General features: G+C 39.3%; 1 protein-coding gene across 5 annotated transcripts in view; it reads right to left on the bottom strand.

Annotated features, from left to right (window-relative positions):
* The window catches only part of LOC128691434 (intersectin-1), a 203,797-nt gene extending 186,085 nt beyond the window's left edge, over positions 1-17,712 (bottom strand). For all 5 annotated transcript variants that reach the window (XM_070091691.1, XM_070091692.1, XM_070091693.1 and 2 more), the window contains exon 1: positions 17,552-17,712. The gene's annotated coding sequence lies outside the window, so the exon portion shown is untranslated. The remainder of the gene's footprint in view (positions 1-17,551) is intronic.
* Between the last annotated feature and the right edge of the window lie 2,051 nt (positions 17,713-19,763).

The following is a 19,763-nucleotide window of genomic DNA, read 5'->3' as shown; positions in this document are numbered from 1 at the left end:
ATACTGATACCTATTAGTAAGGTAAGATTTGAAATATGCAAGCGCATGGCCTCTTATACCATAATGGTCAAGTTTGTGGAGTAGGATGCCGTGGTCTACTGTGTCAAAAGCTTTTCTTAGGTCAATAAAAATTCCTAGTGCATATGGCATCCTAAAGCTGTAAAAGTGGGCAGATATCCTTTCCCCAGTATCTCTCTATATCTCAGCTCAGAGGTTCTCAATGAAGTTTGTGTCTGGGGTTCCCAGCCAGTTATCAAAGGGTACTTCATGGTCAAGAAGACACTGAACAACAGATATTACCACGTGGCAAGGAACATTGCTGAGCATAAAAGCTTTTCCCATACTGAGTGAAAGATTTAGGCAAACGACCAATTTGTGGTACATTAGTACAAAAAAAAAGTTAGTGAAAATGTTTTTCTAGGCTTTATTGCATGTGCGTTTGCTGTGAGCACATCATGAACACTGTCTTCAGGGAACCAACACAAGCAGGTCCTCACATCATGACCACTGTCTTCAGGGAACCAACACAAGCAGGTCCTCACATTATAAACACTTTCTTCAATGAACAGATACCAGCAGGTCCTCACCAGAAGCATACACACATGACTGGTCTCTGTTGTCTCCTTTAATGACTTTACTTGTGTAATCCAATGATTTCTACAGCTCTCTCATATTAGCAACTTCCCCCATGTTAATTCGTCAATAGCCAAAAATGTCCAAAAACTACTCTCTCAAGAACAAAAAGGTGGACCATGGACCCAAAACCCTCCAGAAGGCATTTAGGATACAGTCAGTAGCCATAAGGAATCCTGAGATGTCCCACTTCAATCAATCAATCAAGTTTGTTCTCTATAAAGATTACAATGCAGGGTTTACATTTTACAGGATATTGTGTGGTTCACATATTATAAAATACTAATTACAGAGAGGGCCACTATCACACCTAGCATGACTAGGCATTTCCAGCAGACTAAGATTAATTCAATACTCTATATTGGTACAGTTTATGGAGCATGTTGATATTAAGTCTAAGTAACTGCATTACAGTTCGTAAATTTAGCAATGTGAATGGTTTTGTCTTGGTACGATACATAGTTTCTATTGAAGCTCCTATATTAGAGTATCACAGGCAAACTTATGACTAGTTTTAGATTCATTAGGTAATAGTTTTATTACGTATTTCAATGTTAATATTCAATTGGGCGAGTGTAAGTGTGAAGTGTGGGGAATCACAGATATCGAGAGGAGATCTAAGTTGTTTTATGTGTGCGTATGATACAAGGGAATAGGTGGTTTTCATGTAGTTAGATGATGGTGGAGTGTGTCAGGGAGATAAGATGCTTTATAGATGAATGGTTCAGAGAACCGACAAGTTGATAAACTAGACACATATGCAACACTTGGGAATCTTTATTGAGGAAACGTTTTACCACACAGTGGCTTCATCAGTCCATACAAAGGAGAATAGTGAAGAACAGGAAGAGTTTGAGGCAATCAGTCCCTCAGCCTTGAGCCGATGTAGTCAGTCGGTCAATCTTGAAAAGATACTGCATATGTGCGAAGAAGCAGCTTATATACCATAGGTAGGAGAGGTGCAGCAGTTGTAGGAGGTATCACATACGACCAATGTAGAAGTAGGTCATGTCTAAGGGTTAAGCAAGTGAAGAATTCCCTGTATTAAGACCCCAAGATGTAGAGGAAGGGTTCTCTGAACCCTTCATCTACATTCCTGTCTGACACAGCAACATCTTGGGGGTCTTAATACAGGGAATTCCTCACTTGCGTAACCCTTGGGCATGACCTACTTCCACATTGGACAAATGTGATACCACCTACGACTGCTGCACCTCTCCTGCCTACAGTATATAAGCTACTTCTTCGCACAAATGCTGTATTCTTTTCAAGATTGATGGACTGACTACATCGACTCAAGGCTAAGGGACTGATTACTTCAAACTCCTCCTGTTCTTCACCATTCTCCTTTGCATGGACTGATGAAGCCACTGTGTAGCAAAACGTTTCCTCAATAAAGATACCCAAGTGTTGCATGTGTGTCTAATTTATTAAGATTTTTTCTAACGGTAGTTTTGAAAGTGACCACTGCCTCTGCAGTTCTAGTTTTCAAGTAGGGTTTCCAGATTTTAAATCCTTTTATTTACAGTGAATTTTTGTATAGGTTTAGCTGGACACGGGGAATGTCATAGAGATTTTTGTGCCTGGTGTTATGCATGTGGGTCCTGTCACAACTATCAAGAAAGTGTTTTAGGTCATGGTTAATATTGGAATTTAAGGTTCTGTAAGTGTAGGCTGCACAGTAGTATGTGTGGATGTTCTGTACAGTGAGTAAGTTTCGATCTTTGAAGGGGGGGGTTTGCCTGGGATTGGACTGCATGATTATTCTTATTGCAGCTTTTTGTTGGGTTATTATTGGCTTTAGGTGTGTTGCTGCAGTTGATCCCCAAGCACAAATAGCATAGGTGAGGTAGGGATAGATGAGTGAACAGTATAGTATGAGAAGGGCTGACTGTGGCACGTAGTAACATATCTTAGAGAGGATCCCAACCGTTTTGGATACGTTTTTGTGTTGGATATGGGTGCTGAAATTCAGGTTGCTGTCAAGGTGCAGGCCTAGGAATTTGCCCTCATTATGTTTGGCAATAAGAGTGTTGTCGATCTTAATGTTAAGTCGTGCACCACCTGCTCTGTTACCAAACATAATATAGAAGGTTTTGTCAGTGTTAAGTGTAAGTTTATCGTCTATCATCCAAGTAGATATTTTTAGTAGCTCCTCGTTAACTATAGTGTTGACTGTGGCAAGATCTGGGTGGGAGATGATATAAGTCGCGTCGTTAGCAAAGAGAATGGGTTTCAGGTGTTATGATACGCTGGGCAGATCACTGAAATATAAGAGGAAGAGCAGGGGACCAAGGACACTTCCGTGTGCTACTCCAGTATCAAGTGGCTGTGTTGATGAGGTTGTGTCTTTAATAAGGTGACGTACTGATACCTATTAGTAAGGTAGGATTTGAAATATGCAAGTGCATGACCTCTTATACCATAATGGTCAAGTTTGTGGAGTAGGATGCCGTGGTCTACTGTGTCAAAAGCTTTTCTAAGGTCAATAAAAAGTCCTAAGAGATAATCCATATTTTCCAGTGCTGTGTAAAGCAGATCTAGCATTTTTACAAATGCATCGTTTGTGCTTTCATTTTTTCTGAAGCCAAATTGGCAGGGGTTGAGGATGCTTTGTGCTGTTATAAACGAATATAATCTCTTGTGCATGAGTTTCTCAAAGATTTTGGATGGCAATGGTAAGTTTGATATTGGCCTATAGTTGTTTACATCTGTGGGGGTCACCACCTTTGAATATTGGTGTAACCCTTGCTGTCTCAAGTAGTGTTGGTAAAGTGCTAGTTTCCAGTGACTTGTTAACCCTTTCAGGGTTTCTGATGTACTAGTACGGCTTATGCACCAGGGTTATTGACGTACTAGTACGCTTAAATTCTAGCGCCTTCAAATCCAGCAAGAGAAAGCTGGTAGGCCTACATATGAAAGAATGGGTCTATGCAGTCAGTGTGCACTGTATAAAAAAATCCTGCAACACAATGTGCAATGAGAAAAAAAACTTTGAACGTGTTTTAGGCATAAAACAGCGAATTTGCACTGTATTTTCGTATGGTATTCATGACTGTATTCTAGTTTTCCAGGTCTTATTTTATAGAATGGAAGACATATTACAGAAATTGAAATGATTTTGACTGGTTTCGCAATGAAAAGTACCTTGAAATTTAGCTCAAAGTAGAAGAAATGTTCGATTTTTGCCAAAGTTCAAAAGCAAACAAATCATGCCACGCGTCCAATACACGTCAACTGGTGAGTCTAATATTCTTTCACAAGTGTGATGATACTAGTTATACCATTTCTACACTAATGCAGTAATCTGCATAACAGTAAATCTTCTATTTTTTGTGAGAATAAAAATTCAAAGTGGAAAGCAAAAGAAATGTAAAAGGGGCCTGGGGACATGAGTAATGAACAGTGAAAATGTTATTTTAGTGCCAGGAATGTCTGTTTTGTTTATTCTGGACCCTGTTTGGAAATTGGCATGTTTTGAAATTTGTGTGAAATTGGCAAAATTGCTAATTTCTGACCACTTTATTGGACAGTTGAAATTGGTAAATGGGTGGCTTCTTGTACTCATTCAATAAAAAAATGGAGTTCTAGCACAATATTTATGATTTTTGTCGACTAGTACATGGAACTGGCCAAAAATAGAGCTGAAAGTGGGCGAAATCACAGATGCGTAAACACTGTCGAGACCGCTAACTTTGTGAGAGCATAATTCCATAAGTTTTCCATCAAATTTCATATTTTTGGTGTCATTATGATCGGGAAAATTTTCTCTATCTTTTTATAAGAAAATTTTTTTTTTTACCGAAAAATTTTCAACCCTGAGAACAAGTTTAGGAGAGGGCCTCTCAACCTTGAAAGGGTTAAAAGGTAATGAAATGGCATGTGAAAGGACATGAGCTGCTTGCTTGTATAATAATGGTGGGATGTGAAACATTCCATGAATTATTTTCAAGTGACTTAATAATCGTGGTGACTTCAGTGGGCTCAGTAGGTGCAAGATAGGAGAATTTGGGAAATTCCCATCTAAGTAATCACTGGCACAGGCGTTGGTACTTGAGATTTTACTGGCGAGATTAGATTCTATGGTTGAGAAGAAGTCATTTATCTATTTATTTATGGTAGAGAATCTTTTTCTGGAGGTAATAAAACAAAAATTAAGAAATTTGATGGAAAATTGACGAAATTATGCTCTCGCAAATTTTGATGTGTCAGCGATATTTATGCAGCGATGATTTTTGCTGACTTTGACTCCCATTTTAGGCCAATTACATTATTCCAGTCAACCAAATTCTCAGCTATTTTCCTAGTATTATTTCTATTATATCGATTGAGCACAAGAAATCACCAAGTCAACTTTTTCAACTACAAAAAAAAAAACTAATTGGAAATTGGTAATTTGGCTAATTTAATGCAAAGTTCAAAAAACTCCAATTTCAATATAGGGTCTAGAATAAACAATGCAGGCATTCCTGGCGCTAAACTAACATTTCCTCTGTTCATTAGTTATGTTTTCAGGCTTTACAAATGAATTCCACTTTGATTTTTTATTCGCATAATGAATTTTCACTCAAACCAAAAAAACAGAAGATTTACTGTTATGCAATATTGTAATAATTGTATAAATAATATCACCACATTTGTAAACATATATTAGACCCACCAGCTGATGTGTATTAGACCTGTTTACTCTTAAACATTGGCAAAAATTTAACATTTTCACTTCTTTGAGCTCAGTTTCAAGCCATTTGCAGTACTAAAACCAATCAAAATCATCTCTATTTCTGTAATATATCTTCCATTCTATCAAATGAGACCAAGAAATCACAAATACAACTATAAAAAACATACAAAAAAAAAAAAACTGCAATGTCGCTGTTTTAATCGAAAATTACAGTCTCAGATTTTTTCTCTCATTATGCACTGTGTGCTGCAGAATTTGTTTTATGTGGTGCACACATACCACATAGATGTATTCTCTCATATCTAGGCCCAAATTTACCACTCACAGCTTATCAGAGTGAGCTGAACTCATGGCATAGATCTACGGTTTGGACCCTGAACTCAAAGCCATAGCACTACGGCACCGAACCTGAAAGGATTAAGGATCGGCGGTTTCAACCCTTGAAGGGTTAATAATGTCATAATAAGAATATTTTAAGTGTTGTGTAGCTAGATACAAGCTAACTGATTCCCAAGTATGTACATATACTAATTTTAACTTTTATGTTCACCTTCCTTACTGTAGTACAGTACTAGGGTGTGTACAGGTTCAGTAATTCACCTGCACAATGAGAATTTCTAGCAGAGAATACACTACAGTGAACAACCACAAAGAATCTTCTTAAGAACACCTATTCTTTTAACCCTTTCAGGGTCTGTCCTGTAGATCAACGGCTTTACGTTCAGGGTCCAAACCGTAGATCTATGCCAAAATTCTAGCGGTGTCAAATTTAGTGCGAGAAGGCTGGTAGGCCTACATCTGAGAGAATGGGTCTGGGTGGTCAGTGTGCACACCATAGAAAAAATCTGGACGCACGCATGGCATTGTGGGAACGCAAGGAAGCTCTCACTCCCCACTCACTCTCCGGGCGAATTCTGACTCTCCTCTTCACAACTTACAGTTCTAAGACTGATGGAAGTGGAGCTGAAGACGAATTCTATGGTTTTGAACCATATGGTACCATTGTGCCATGTGGTACAATGGTACCATATGGTACAATGGTACCATGTCATACAATGGTATCATATGGTACAATGGTATTGTATGGTAGAGTGGTACCATATGGTACAATGTACCATATAGCACATTGTACCATATGGTACATAATGCCATATGGTACAGGGTACAGGGACCCTAATGGAAATAAGTCTGTCTGACTTTTTTGGGTTATCCTAGGTTCTCCAAACATATGCTGCTAAGTATGATATTCTATGTAACTTTATTTGTGTATAACTAAACTTACTTATGATGCCACATGCACTTGAGTAAGTTTATTCAGGTGTACAGAAATACAATTACATACATAGATTATCATACATAGCAGCATATGCATAAAATCCTAGGATAACCCAAAAAAGTCAGCATGACTTATTTCCATAGTTATCCCTGTATCTGTACCATATGGTGTCCTGTACTGTATGGTACCCTGTACCATATGGATAAACACTGTGAACAACACAAATACAGTGGACCCCCGACATTTGATGGCATCGACATTCGATAAATCCGACATTCAATGCATTTTAACGCAAAAATTTCACCTCGACATTCGATGGAAAACCCGACATTCGATACGATTCGTACGAGACGTGTCCCTGTGTAGCGTGAACTGCCCCATGTGTGCCAGTGTTTACAAGCCAGCCAGTGTGCGCGCATCTAAGGATACATTCGGTACATTCCATATTATCCATATCATCACTGTTTTTGGTGCTTGTTTCTGCAAAATAAGTCACCATGGGCCCCAAGAAAGCTTCTAGTGCCAACCCTGTGGTAAGAAACGTGAGAATTAGTATGGAAATTAAGAAAGATTTTGAAGGGTTTGGGGGTAACCCTGAGAACCCTATGCCAGTTGTGGACTCCATTGTGCCTACTTCAAAAATTAAGGAAATGTGTGCAAAGTGGGTTGAACTGCAAACCTTTGTGGATGAAAATCACCCTAACACAGCTATTGCAAGCCATGCTGGTGACTATTACAATGACAATGTTATGGCCCATTTTAGACAAATCTTAAAGGAACGGCGACAGAGGTCAAGTGACTCTCAAGCTGGTCCTAGTGGCATTAAAAGAAGAAGGGAAGTAACCCTGGAAAAGGACTTGCTACCTCAAGTCCTAATGGAAGGGGATTCCCCTGCTAAACAGTAACAACTTCGACACTCTCCCCTCCTCCCATCCCATCAATCATCACCAGATCTTCATTAAAGGTAAGTGTCAATTATTCTATTATTATTCTATTGTTATTGTTGTTATTGTAATTATTCTATTGCATTAAACTTAATATTTCATGTGATAAAAATTTTTTTTTTCATACTTTTGGGTGTCTTGCACGGATTAATTTGATTTCCATTATTTCTTATGGGGAAAATTAATTCAACTTTCGATATTTTCGACATTCGATAGCTCTCAGGAACGGATTAGTATCGAATGTCGAGGGTTCACTGTAGTTGTTTATTTCCCAGAAATTTGGCATAAAAAACACGGTAGTAAGTCGAGTGGTAAGTCGAGCAGGTCATAAGTCGGATGGTAGGCGTATATACATTAACATGCATCTAAAATTTTGAAAGTTGTTTTCATCATATAGTAATATGCAGTATTCCTGCCTCAAACATCTCTTCATCATGCTTCAGATAATACCTGCAAACACTAAATCTGCTTTATCTATGTCCCACTTAACTACAAACTGGGTAATACAAACATATTGCCCAGTTTGTAGTTAAGCTCGGATCTAAGATATTGCATCAGCCCTCCTAGTCGTTCAATCAAACCTGGTTACCTTCTATTCCCCCCCCCCCCAAACCATATTCAAATTCAAATTCAAAGTTTATTCTCTATAAGGATTACAATGCTGAGTTTACAGAATTTGGTTATTGTGTGGTTTACATGTAGTAAAATAATAATTACAGAGTGTACCACTAGAACACCTAGCATGGCTAGGCATTTCGGGCAGACTTATATTAAACCTTAAGTTTAAAATATTACAAAATTATGAGGTAAGTTGGTATTATGGCTAAGTGACTAAATACTAGTTGTGAGTTTAGCAATGTGAATGCTTTTGTTTTGGCACTATACATAGTTTCAGTATTGGAGTATCACAGGCCAACTTATGACTAGTTAAGATTCATTATTTTGAGATTAAGATTGATATTTCTGTTTATGGTCAAATGGGTGAGTGTAAGTGTGAACCACCAGGTGGTATTCGTATTATTAGTTGACAGGGTGTATCAGGGAGATAAGATGTTTTCTGATGGTAGTTTTGAAGGTGATGAATGTGTCTGCAGTTTTGGAATTTTCAGGTAGGGTGTTCCAGATTTTAGGGCCTTTGACATACATTGAATTTTTGTAAAGGTTTAGTCGGACACGGGGAATGTCATAGAGATGTTTGTGTCTGGTGTTGTGCCTGTGGGTTCTGTCACAACTATCAAGAAAGCGTTTAAGGTTAAGGTTAATATTGGAATTTAAGGTCCTGTAGATGTAGATTGCACAGTAGTAAGTGTGGATGTACTGAACAGGGAGTAAGTTTAGATCTATGAAGAGTGGGGGGGTGTGTTGCCAGGGATGGGATTTAGTGATTATTCTTACTGCGGCTTTTTGTTGGGTTATTATTGGCTTTAGGTGTGTTGCTGCAGTTAAACCCCAAGCACAGATAGCATAGGTGAGGTATGGATATATAAGTGAATGGTATAGTGTGAGAAGGGCAGTTTGCGGCACGTAGTATCATATCTTGGAGAGGATCCCAACCGTTTTGGATACTTTTCTGGTTATGTGTTGGATATGGGTGCTGAAGTTCAGGTTGTTGTTGAGGTATAGGCCTAGGAATTTGCCCTCATTATGCCTGGCAATTAGAGTGTTGTCGATCTTAATGTTAATTTGCGCATCTCCTGCTCTGCTATCAAACATAATGTAGTAGGTTTTGTCAATGTTAAGCATAAGTTTATTGGCTGTCATCCAAGTCGATATTTTGATCAGCTCCTCATTAACAATGGTGTTGAGGGTGGCAAGATTAGGGTGAGAGATGACATAAGTCGTGTCGTCAGCAAAGAGAATGGGGTTCAGGTGTCGAGATACATTTGGAAGATCAGGGGACCAAGGACACTTCCCTGCGGAACTCCAGTATCAAGTGGCTGTGTTGTTTATGTTGTGTCTTTAATGGTGACATACTGATACCTATTAGTAAGGTAAGACTTGAAATATGCAAGCGCATGGCCTCTTATACCATAATGGTCAAGTTTGTGGAGTAGGATGCCGTGGTCTACTGTGTCAAAAGCTTTTCTTAGGTCAATAAAAATTCCTAGTGGATATTCCTTATTTTCCAATGCTGTGTAAAGCAGATCTAGCATTTTTATGATTGCATCGTTAGTGCTTTTATTTTTCCTGAATCCAAATTGGCAGGGGCTGAGTATGTTTTGTGGCATTATAAATGAATACGGTCTCCTGTGCACGAGTTTCTCAAAGATTTTGGATAGCAATGGTAAGTTTGATATTGGCCTATAGTTGTTTAAATCTGTATGGTCACCACCTTTATGTATTGGTGTAACCCTTGCCGTCTTGAGTAATTTCGGGATGGTGCTAGTTTCTACTGACTTGTTAAAAAGTAATGAGATAATATGCGAGAGGACATGGGCCACTCTCTTGTACAATAATGGTGGGACATGAGACAGATTCCCTGAGTTATTTTTAAGTGACTTTATAATCTCGGTGACTTCCGTGGGCTCAGTTGGAGCAAGATAGAAGGAATTTGGGAAATTCCCATCTAGGTAGTCCCCGGCATGGGCATTGGAACGTGGGATTTTATTGGCGAGATTAGAACCTATGGTTGAGAAGAAGTCGTTTATCTTGTTAGCTGTGTCAGTGGGTTGCAGTGGTGTTTCATTAGGTTTAGTTAGGACAATATTCTTGGTTTTTTCAGTTTGTGGGTCCCTAGAATCTGAGAGAGTGTTTTCCAGGTCTATTTTATATCTCCTCTTGTGTCAGTGAATCTACTGGAGTAGTATAGTTGTTTGGCTTTCTTTATTACTTTGGTGAGGACTGATGAATAGTGTTTAAGAATATCTTTGTGTATTATGACAACTATTGCTTTAACCCTTTGAGGGTCGACAGGCCCTCTCCGAAACTCGTTCTCAGGGTCGGCCAAATTTCAAAAAAAAAAAAAAAAATTTATTTTTTCTCATGAAAAAATAGAGTTTTTTTTTCTAAACATTATAGGCTAAACAAAAAAATTTTAACGTCAATACTTACCGAGATATGGAGGCGTGAAATTTGCCAAAATTGAACAACATATGGTAACATCGCCGACTGCCATCACCCGGTATTTTTCTATTTACTTTTTCATATACTATTTTCAATTATTTTTCAATTTTTCTTTTTCTGAGTAACTTTTATGGCCTCTGAGGCCAACATGATCAGTATTTTGTAAGTTATTTCTTTTTCAATACTACACAATAAGGGCGTAAACACTGTTATTATTTTGTTTACAGAAAATATTTACACAAACAAACGATATGAAATGTTGTTTATTAATATTTTTCTATATTTTATATACACATATACAGTCACAGGGAATGTTTCTAGACGTTCTGAAGCCTGTGGAACTCTTTGAAACATGGTGTCATGCACAGTGGAGTTTTGCACTCCTCACACATAAAACGAGTGTCTCTGCATTGTTGTGTGTGTTTTTTGTATGTGCACAGACGTAACACCTCTTCTGAGCCTTTTTCTTCAAAGCAGTAGCAGGCAGTTTTACCAGGAAGTGATCACCATGCTTCAGACGAGCAGGTAGTTGTTGATAATTTGGTGGGCGGTCAATTGCAGGTGCTGTTCCTTGGTACTTGAATACTATTTGTCTGATGACAGACAAACAGAATTCGCCGTACTGTGGTTTGTTTCTGGTGCTCATCTTATACATATTGTAAGCATTGAGCATGGAAATGTCCAGAAGATGGAAAAACAGTTTGACGTACCACTTTTAACTCTTGCGAACACAATCAGCAAACCCAATCTGCATGTCACATTTGTCCACTGAATGCATGTTGAAGGTGTAATCAATCACAGCTGCAGGTTTTAGAATGCGTTCATTTCTCTCTCTATGCTGCCTGCCACTGTCTGCCATTTCATTAGGGTGAATTGATGACAACAGTGTGACATCTCGTTTGTCATGCCACCGAAATTCCATGATGTCATTGGCAGCAAACGCCTGCACCTCAACTCTACGAGTGCCAGCGTCAAACCTGGGCATATGTTTCCGATTTGCACGCACTGTGCCACACACATCTGTCATGTTCACTCGCAAAAAATCACTGAGTGAGGGGCTTGTGTACCAGTTATCTGTATATAATATATGCCCCTTACCAAGGTATGGTTCTATCATTGTTCGAACCACATCACCTGAGATGCCCAATAACTTCCTGGTATTTTGCAATGTATAACTTCCAGTGTACACAATAATATCCAATACCAGACCACTGTAACAATCACAAAGCACAAACAACTTTATACCAAAGCGTTTCCTCTTCCTTGGTATGTACTGCTTGAAAGAGAGTCTTCCTTTGAACAGAATCAAAGACTCGTCAATTACAAGCTTCCTGAAGGGATAAAAATGCGTACTGAATTTCTGTTTCAGATACACAAACACATTCCTAATCTTATATAACCTGTCAGTTCTGTCAGGCCTGGTTTTATCTGAGAAGTGAAGCATACGTAACATTAGCACAAATCAATTCACTGGCATTATATCACTGAAACCCGGTGTTGCAATCAGGGGGTCTGTTGACCAGTATGATTTCACTTTGTGCTTATACACATGTGGCATAAGCATTATTGTGGCAAAGAAAAGATACATCTCTGCCACAGTTGCCTCCTTCCACTGGTGTAGACGTGATTTTGGTGAAAGTAATGTGTTTGCCATGGTGTACTCGTAGTATGTGTTGCTTTCCATGACAATACTTTTCATCAGTGGTTCGTCAAAGAATAACTCGAAACATTCCAGTTCAGTGGCATTGTTCCCAAGTGCACAAGATGGCTGTATTCCACTTTGGCTGTCATCAAACTGGTGGGGATTTGGAACAAAATTGACAGCTTCCTGCCAATCCCAGCTGCGGTCTACTGGTGGGTACTGGACAATGACAGGTGGTTGTGGTTGTGGAGGCTGGTGTGGTGGGTGAGTGGGGGATGGTGGCCTTTGTTCTAGATCAGCTGAGGCAGCGGCGTGGGTGGCAGCGTGGGTGGCAGCATGGCCCACTGCTGGTGCCTCACCGCCGGCACCACTACCACCACGCACATTTTCCATCACAATTGCAACAGTATCTTCGTCATTTTCACTGTCTGTTCCTGTTGTACAGCCACGGGATGTACTCCGAGATACACTCCTTCCCCTTGGTATAACATATGGCACACTACCAGAGCGCATATATCGTCGTATATACTGACGCTTCACTGGGGAATATTGCACTTCACTATCACTACTGGAACTAGTTTGAAGAGCTTGTAGTTCATATTCACTATCACTATCATCACCCATGCTCTCATCTGAGTCTGGGATTTGGGAAAATAGAAGTTTCCTCTTGGGTTCTGGAACAACTGAACGTGAACAAGAGGGCCCAGCACCAGAGGTGGAAGGCTGAGGGTCGTCTGGGTTTTCCTCACTATTACCGATATTATGGTCATTAGTTTCGGTCAAAACCTCACTAAAACCACGAAACTCATCTTCACTGGCACTTCCATCACTATTAGAACTGTCACTGAGGAACAAAAGTGTCCCAATTCGCCGAGGAGTGAGGACCTTCTTACCGCGAGGCATGGTGGACATTGTTTACTAAGAGGGCATTCCAACAATGCACCACTGGGTCCCAGATTTTTTTTCTACCGCGCACACCGACCACGCAGACCCATTCTCTCACACCTAGGCCTACCAGCCTTTTCGCGCGAGATTTGAGGCCGCTAGAATTTATGCGCACTAGTACGTCAAAAACTCCTATGCGTAAGACGTACTAGTACGACCAAAACCCTCAAAGGGTTAATGATTCTCCAGGAATAAACCGTGACAATAATAATAATAGTCAGTCATTCACAGAATTATAAAAGTTTACTCTACCTACTATTAACCCTTTGACTGTCGCAACCCCAAATCTTGAGGTGTCTCCTGGTGTCGCAAAATATTTGAAAAAAAAAAAAAAAAAAAGACACCAAAAGTACGCAATTTGATGGAAAACTAACGGAATTACGCTCTCGTGAAGTTAGTGACCTCGACGATATTTACGAATCAGCGATTTTGCCCACTTTAAGCCCTATTTTCGTCTAATTCCATTGTTCCAGTCGACCAAACTCATAGCTATTTCTTTAGAACTCCATTTGCTCTATTGAGTCAGTACAAGAAACTGCCCATTTACCAATTTCAACTACCCAATAAAGTGGGTTGGTAGGTAAGACACATAGGCAACAGTTAGGCAACTTTATTCCAAAACGTTTCACCTACACAGTAGGCTTCTTCAGTTGTGTACAGAAAGTAGGCTGGAACAGTAGAGATGTGAAGACAATGTAATCAGTCCATCACCTTTGAAGTCGTAGATTTGAGGTTGTCAGTCCCTTAGCCTGGAGAAGTTCAGTTCCATAGTCTGGAACTATCTGAAGATCAAGCGATAGTGCGAAGACTTAAATATTGTCAGAAGGAGAGGTGAAGAGTAGTAGTAGTGAGAGTGCAGCCACTGATAGGTCATGTCCCTCTCAGATCAAACAATTCTCACTTGAAAAAGTTGTCCAAGGTGTTTTCTGTACCAAGATGCCATTGTGTTGCAGTGTCTGACAGGGTGAATATCAAAATGGTATACAATGCCAACAGGTCAGTATTGTATACCATTTTGATACCCAATAAAGTGGTCAGAAACTGGCAATTTGACCAATTTCACGTAAATTAAAAAAAATATGCCAATTTCAAAATAGGGTCCAGAATGAACAATGCAGACATTCCTGGCTCTAAAACAACATTTTCTTTGTTCATCAGACACATCTCCAGGCCCCTCTGATATTACTCTTGCTTTCTATTTTGAATTTTTATTCAAACAAAAACATAGAAGATTTACTGTTATGCAGACTACTGCAATATTGTAATAATTGTATAAATAATGCCAACCCATTCATGACTGCATATCAGAATGGCTAGTTGGACATTTATTGGACAATGATGTCATTTGTTTACTCTTAAACATCGGCAAAAATAAAACATTTCCCCTACTTTGAGCTCCATTTCAAGGTCCTTTTCATAGTAAAACCAATCAAAATCACCTCAATTTCTATAATATGTTTTCCATTCTATCAAGTGTGACTATGAAAATGAGAATATAACCATAAAAAATATACGAAAATACACCTCAAAGTTGGCGTTTTAATCCAAAAACAAGGATGGAGTTTTTTTTTTCTCATTATGCACTGCTTGCTGCAGGAGTTTTTTTTATACTACACACACTGACCACACAGACTCATTCTCTCACATGTGGGCCTACCAGCTTTCTCTCGCTTGATTTGAAGCCACTAGAATTTTTGAGTATATATATGTCAAACACATTGATTCGTAAGACATATACATACGACTGAAACAGTCAAAGGGTTAAGAGATAATAAGTACAAGACAAATGGCAGCTGACATTTCACTATTACAAAAGTCACCAGACTGTAACATAGTAAACTCCTTACCAAATTCATCATCACTTTTACCTCTATAAATATGCCAACATAAAAATTTGGCAGAGAGCATGTATAGTCCCTTTATATAAAGGGAAGGGAGACAAAAGAGATTGCAAAAATTATAGAGGAATAAGTTTACTGAGTTCTAGGTAGTAGGCTGGTAGCCAGCAACCGCCCAGGGAGGTACTACCGTCCTACCAAGTGAGTGTACAACGAAAGCCTGTAATTGTTTTACATGATGGTAGGATTGCTGGTATCCATTTTTCTGTCTCATGAACATGCAAGGTTTCAGGTACGTCTTGCTACTTCTACTTATACTTAGGTCACACTACACATACATGTACAAGCAAATATATACATACATACCCCTCTGGGTGTTCTTCTATTTTCTTTCTAGTTCTTGTTCTTGTTTATTTCCTCTCATCTCCATGGGGAAGAGGAACGGAATTCTTCCTCCGTAAGCCATGCATGTCGTAAGAGGCGACTAAAATGCCGGGAGCAAGGAGCTAGTAACCCCTTCTCCTGTATATATTACTGAATGTAAAAGGAGAAACTTTCGTTTTTCCTTTTGGGCCACCCCACCTTGGTGGGATGCAGCCGGTGTGTTGAAAGAAAGAAGTTTATTGAGTATACCAGGAAAAGTGTACGGTAGGATTATTACTGAAAGAATTAGAGGTAAGACAGAATGTAGAATTGCAGATGAGCAAAGAGGTTTTAGAGTGGGTAAGGGATGTGTAGATCAAGTGTTTACATTGAAGCATATATGTGAGCAGTATTTAGATAAAGGTAGGGAAGTTTTTATTGCATTTATGGATTTAGAAAAGGCATATGATAGAGTGGATAGGGAAGCAATGTGGCATATGTTGCAAGTATATGGAATATGTGGTAAGTTACTAAATGTTACAAAGAGTTTTTATGAGGATAGTGAGGCTCAGGTTAGGGTGTGTAGAAGAGTGAGACTATTTCCCGGTAAAAGTAGGTCTTAGACAGGGATGTGTAATGTCACCATGTTTTTTTTTTTTTTTTCAACGAGTCGGCCGTCTCCCACCGAGGCAGGGTGACCCAAAAAAGAAAGAAAATCCCCAAAAAGAAAATACTTTCATCATCATTCAACTCTTTCACCACACTCACACATTATCACTGTTCTTGCAGAGGTGCTCAGAATACAACAGTTTAGAAGCATATACATATAATGATACACAACATATCCCTCCATGGTTGTTTAATATATTTATAGATGGGGTTGTAAAAGAAATAAATGCTAGGGTGTTCGGGAGAGGAGTGGGATTAAATTATGGAGAATTAAATACAAAATGGGAAGTGACACAGTTACTTTTTGCTAATGATACTGTGCTTATGGGAGATTCTAAAGAAAAATGGCAAAGGTTAGTGGAGGAATTTGGGAGTGTGTGTAAAGGTAGAAAGTTGAAAGTGAACATAGAAATGAATAAGGTGATGAGAGTATCAAATGATTTAGATAAAGAAAAATTGGATATCTAATTGGGGAGGAGGAGTATGGAAGAAGTGAATGTTTTCAGATATTTGGGAGTTGACGTGCCAGCGGATGGATTTATGAAGGATGAGGCTAATCATAGAATTGATGAAGGAAAAAGGTAAGTGGTGCATTGAGGTATATATGGAGGCAAAAAATGTTATCTATGGAGGCAAAGAAGGGAATGTATGAAAGTATAGTAGTACCAACACTCTTATATGGGTGTGAAGTTTGGGTTGTAAATGCTGCAGCGAGGAGGCAGGTGGGGGAAGTGGAGATGTCCTGTCTAAGGGCAATGTATGGTGTAAATATAATGCAGAAAATTTGGAGTGTGGAAATTAGGAGGTGTGGAGTTAGTAAAAGTATTAGTCAGAGGGCTGAAGAGGGTTTGTTGAGGTGGTTTGGTCATTTAGAGAGATTGAATCAAAGTAGAATGACATGGAGAGCGTATAGATCTGTAGGGGAAGGAAGGCGAGGTAGGGGTCGTCCTCAAAAAGGTTAGAGGGAGGGGGTAAAGGAGGTGTTGTGGGCGAGGGGTTTGGACTTCCAGCAAGCATGAGCGAGCGTGTTAGATAGGAGTGAATGGAGACAAATGGTATTTGGGACCTGACGATCTGTTGGAGTGTGAGCAGGGTAATATTTAATGAAGGGATTCAGGGAAACTGGTTATTTTATATAACCGGACTTGAGTCCAGGAAATGGGAAGTACAATGCCTGCACTCTAAAGGAGGGGTTTGAGATATCGGCAGTTTGGAGGGATATATAGTGTATTTTTATACATATATACTTCTAAACTGTTGTATTCTGGGCACCTCTGCAAAAACAGATTATGTGTGAGTGAGGTGAAAGTGTTGAATGCTGATGAAAGTATTTTCTTTTTGGGGATTTTCTTTCTTTTTGGGTCACCCTGCCTCGGTGGGAGACGGCCGACTTGTCGAAAAAAAAAAAAAATTGTGGTTAAAATGTCTTAAAAGTATCTCATACACACCAAGTGCAGGTAATACAAAAAATATAAGTTTCTCAAGCTAAACCCATACCTGATTTGGAAGCTGTTCAACATAATTGGAGGGGAAGATGCCACAGTTCTGATTTATTATTCCATGCCACCAGTCTCCCTCCTTCTTCACTACAAGAATAGTTTCTCCAGCACTGAAGGTTAGGTCACCAGGCTCTCCAGACTATGCAAAGCAAACTGCTGTCAGATACTTCAAATCTTACTAAATATTTCATACAACTATAATAATCTTAATGCAACATAAAGTTTGACAAATTTTCTTTAAGAAGGTGCAGAGCCTCAGGCAGGAACTTGACATTTAGGACACCTCAAATTACTAAAAACATCTGTTGAGAAGAGTAGGGTACTACAGTACTACCATGGATGAATTGTGAGGAAAATAAAGCAAATATGCAAGCAGATAGTAATGATGGGATCATTCAGACACTTGTTGAGCCAACACTTGAGCTTGACTCTTAGCATCAGCTGTCTGCTATGATCACTAGTCAAGGAATAACTTGCTCCCAAGCATGTCAAATAACTAATATTCTACTCCATAAATTTCCACCATAACTAACCATTAGACTATACTGTTACCCACTTCCTATTAATATTATTACATTAGGTACATAGCACAGTACAACTGTATCATCATCAAACTTATATAAACAATAGTTCTGGCCAAAAAGCTTTGCATGCTATATTTTAAAAAATGTCTCATTTAACAACGTTTTCTTGAAATTCATCTCCGATGTAGTCCTCTTTATTAAACTGATAATAAAAATAATTTAATTAGTTATTTCCTCTAATGAAAGGTGATTAAACACAATCCCCATCATTCATTTTACAGACATCTTTCCAAATATGCACGAACAATACAGTTTAAATGAAAGTTTTAAAATGAATTAGTGCATTTTCATGATCCAAAAGAGAAAGAAAAATGAAGGCATGAAAAATTATTATAAACCACAAATATAATTGCATAATTAACCCGTAAATGGTCCAAACGTATACATACGTTACCAACCACAGTGCCCCAACTTTTTTGAGAAAAAGAAAAAATCATTTGTTTTTAAAAGGAAAAAAGAGCATATGGTACCCAGGCATCCCAAATTATTTTAACATGGCACACAGTGAGTGCGCACACCCATTCTCTCATGTGTAGGCGACTCAGGCTTATCGTGGCAATGATAAATGTATGACCAATAAAACGCATATATACATTTGGGGCACTAGCAGTAAAAACGTATTTATACATTTGGACCGTTTACGGGTTAATAGTAGTGAAGGAGGAGGCAATGAAGTTGTCAATGTTGAGGACCAGGTGTGGTGTGCAGAGAATTAGCAACACAGAAATTAGAAGACAGTGTGAGATTATGAAATATAATATTCAGAAGGCAGAGGAGGGGTTGCTGTGGTGGTCTGGAAATTTAGAGAAGATAGAGTAAAATAGGATAAGCAAGAGGCTTTATAATTCCAGGGTGGAGTGCAGATGGAGTGTGAACAAGGTAACATTTATGAAGGGATTCAAGGAAACCTGTTATCCAGCACTGAGTCTTGGAGGTTGCAAGTGTAGTGCCTCCATTATGTAGGACAGGTGGCAAATGTAGTGCCTCCACTATGAAGGAGAGGTGGCAAGTGTAGTGCCTCCACTATGAAGGAGAGGTGGCAAGTGTAGTGCCTCCACTATGAAGGAGAGGTGGCAAGTGTAGTGCCTCCACTATGAAGGAGAGGTGGCAAGTGTAGTGCCTCCACTATGAAGGAGAGGTGGCAAGTGTAGTGCCTCCACTATGAAGGAGAGGTGGCAAGTGTAGTGCCTCTATTATGTAGGAGAGGTGGCAAGTGTAGTGCCTCCACTATTAAGGAGAGGTGGCAAGTGTAGTGCCTCCATTATGTAGGAGAGGTGGCAAGAGTAGTGCCTCCACTATGAAGAAGAGGTGGCAAGTGTAGTGCCTCCACTATGAAGGAGAGGTGGCAAGTGTAGTGCCTCCATTATGTAGGAGAGGTGGCAAGAGTAGTGCCTCCACTATGAAGAAGAGGTGGCAAGTATAGTGCCTCCACTATGAAGGAGAGGTGGCAGGTGTAGTGCCTCCACTATGTAGGAGAGGTGGCAAGAGTAGTGCCTCCACTATGAAGAAGAGGTGGCAAGTGTAGTGCCTCCACTATGTGTTTATGACACAGTTCTAACCTGCTGTACTTGTTTATGACAGTTCTAACCTGCTGTACTTTTTTATGACACAGTTCTAACCTGCTGT

Source organism: Cherax quadricarinatus, chromosome 36, assembly GCF_038502225.1.
Source record: "Cherax quadricarinatus isolate ZL_2023a chromosome 36, ASM3850222v1, whole genome shotgun sequence".
Taxonomy (NCBI): Eukaryota; Metazoa; Arthropoda; class Malacostraca; order Decapoda; family Parastacidae; genus Cherax; species Cherax quadricarinatus.
The sequence above is the reverse complement of the archived record's forward strand: the minus strand, read 5'-3'. Positions and strand labels throughout refer to the sequence as shown.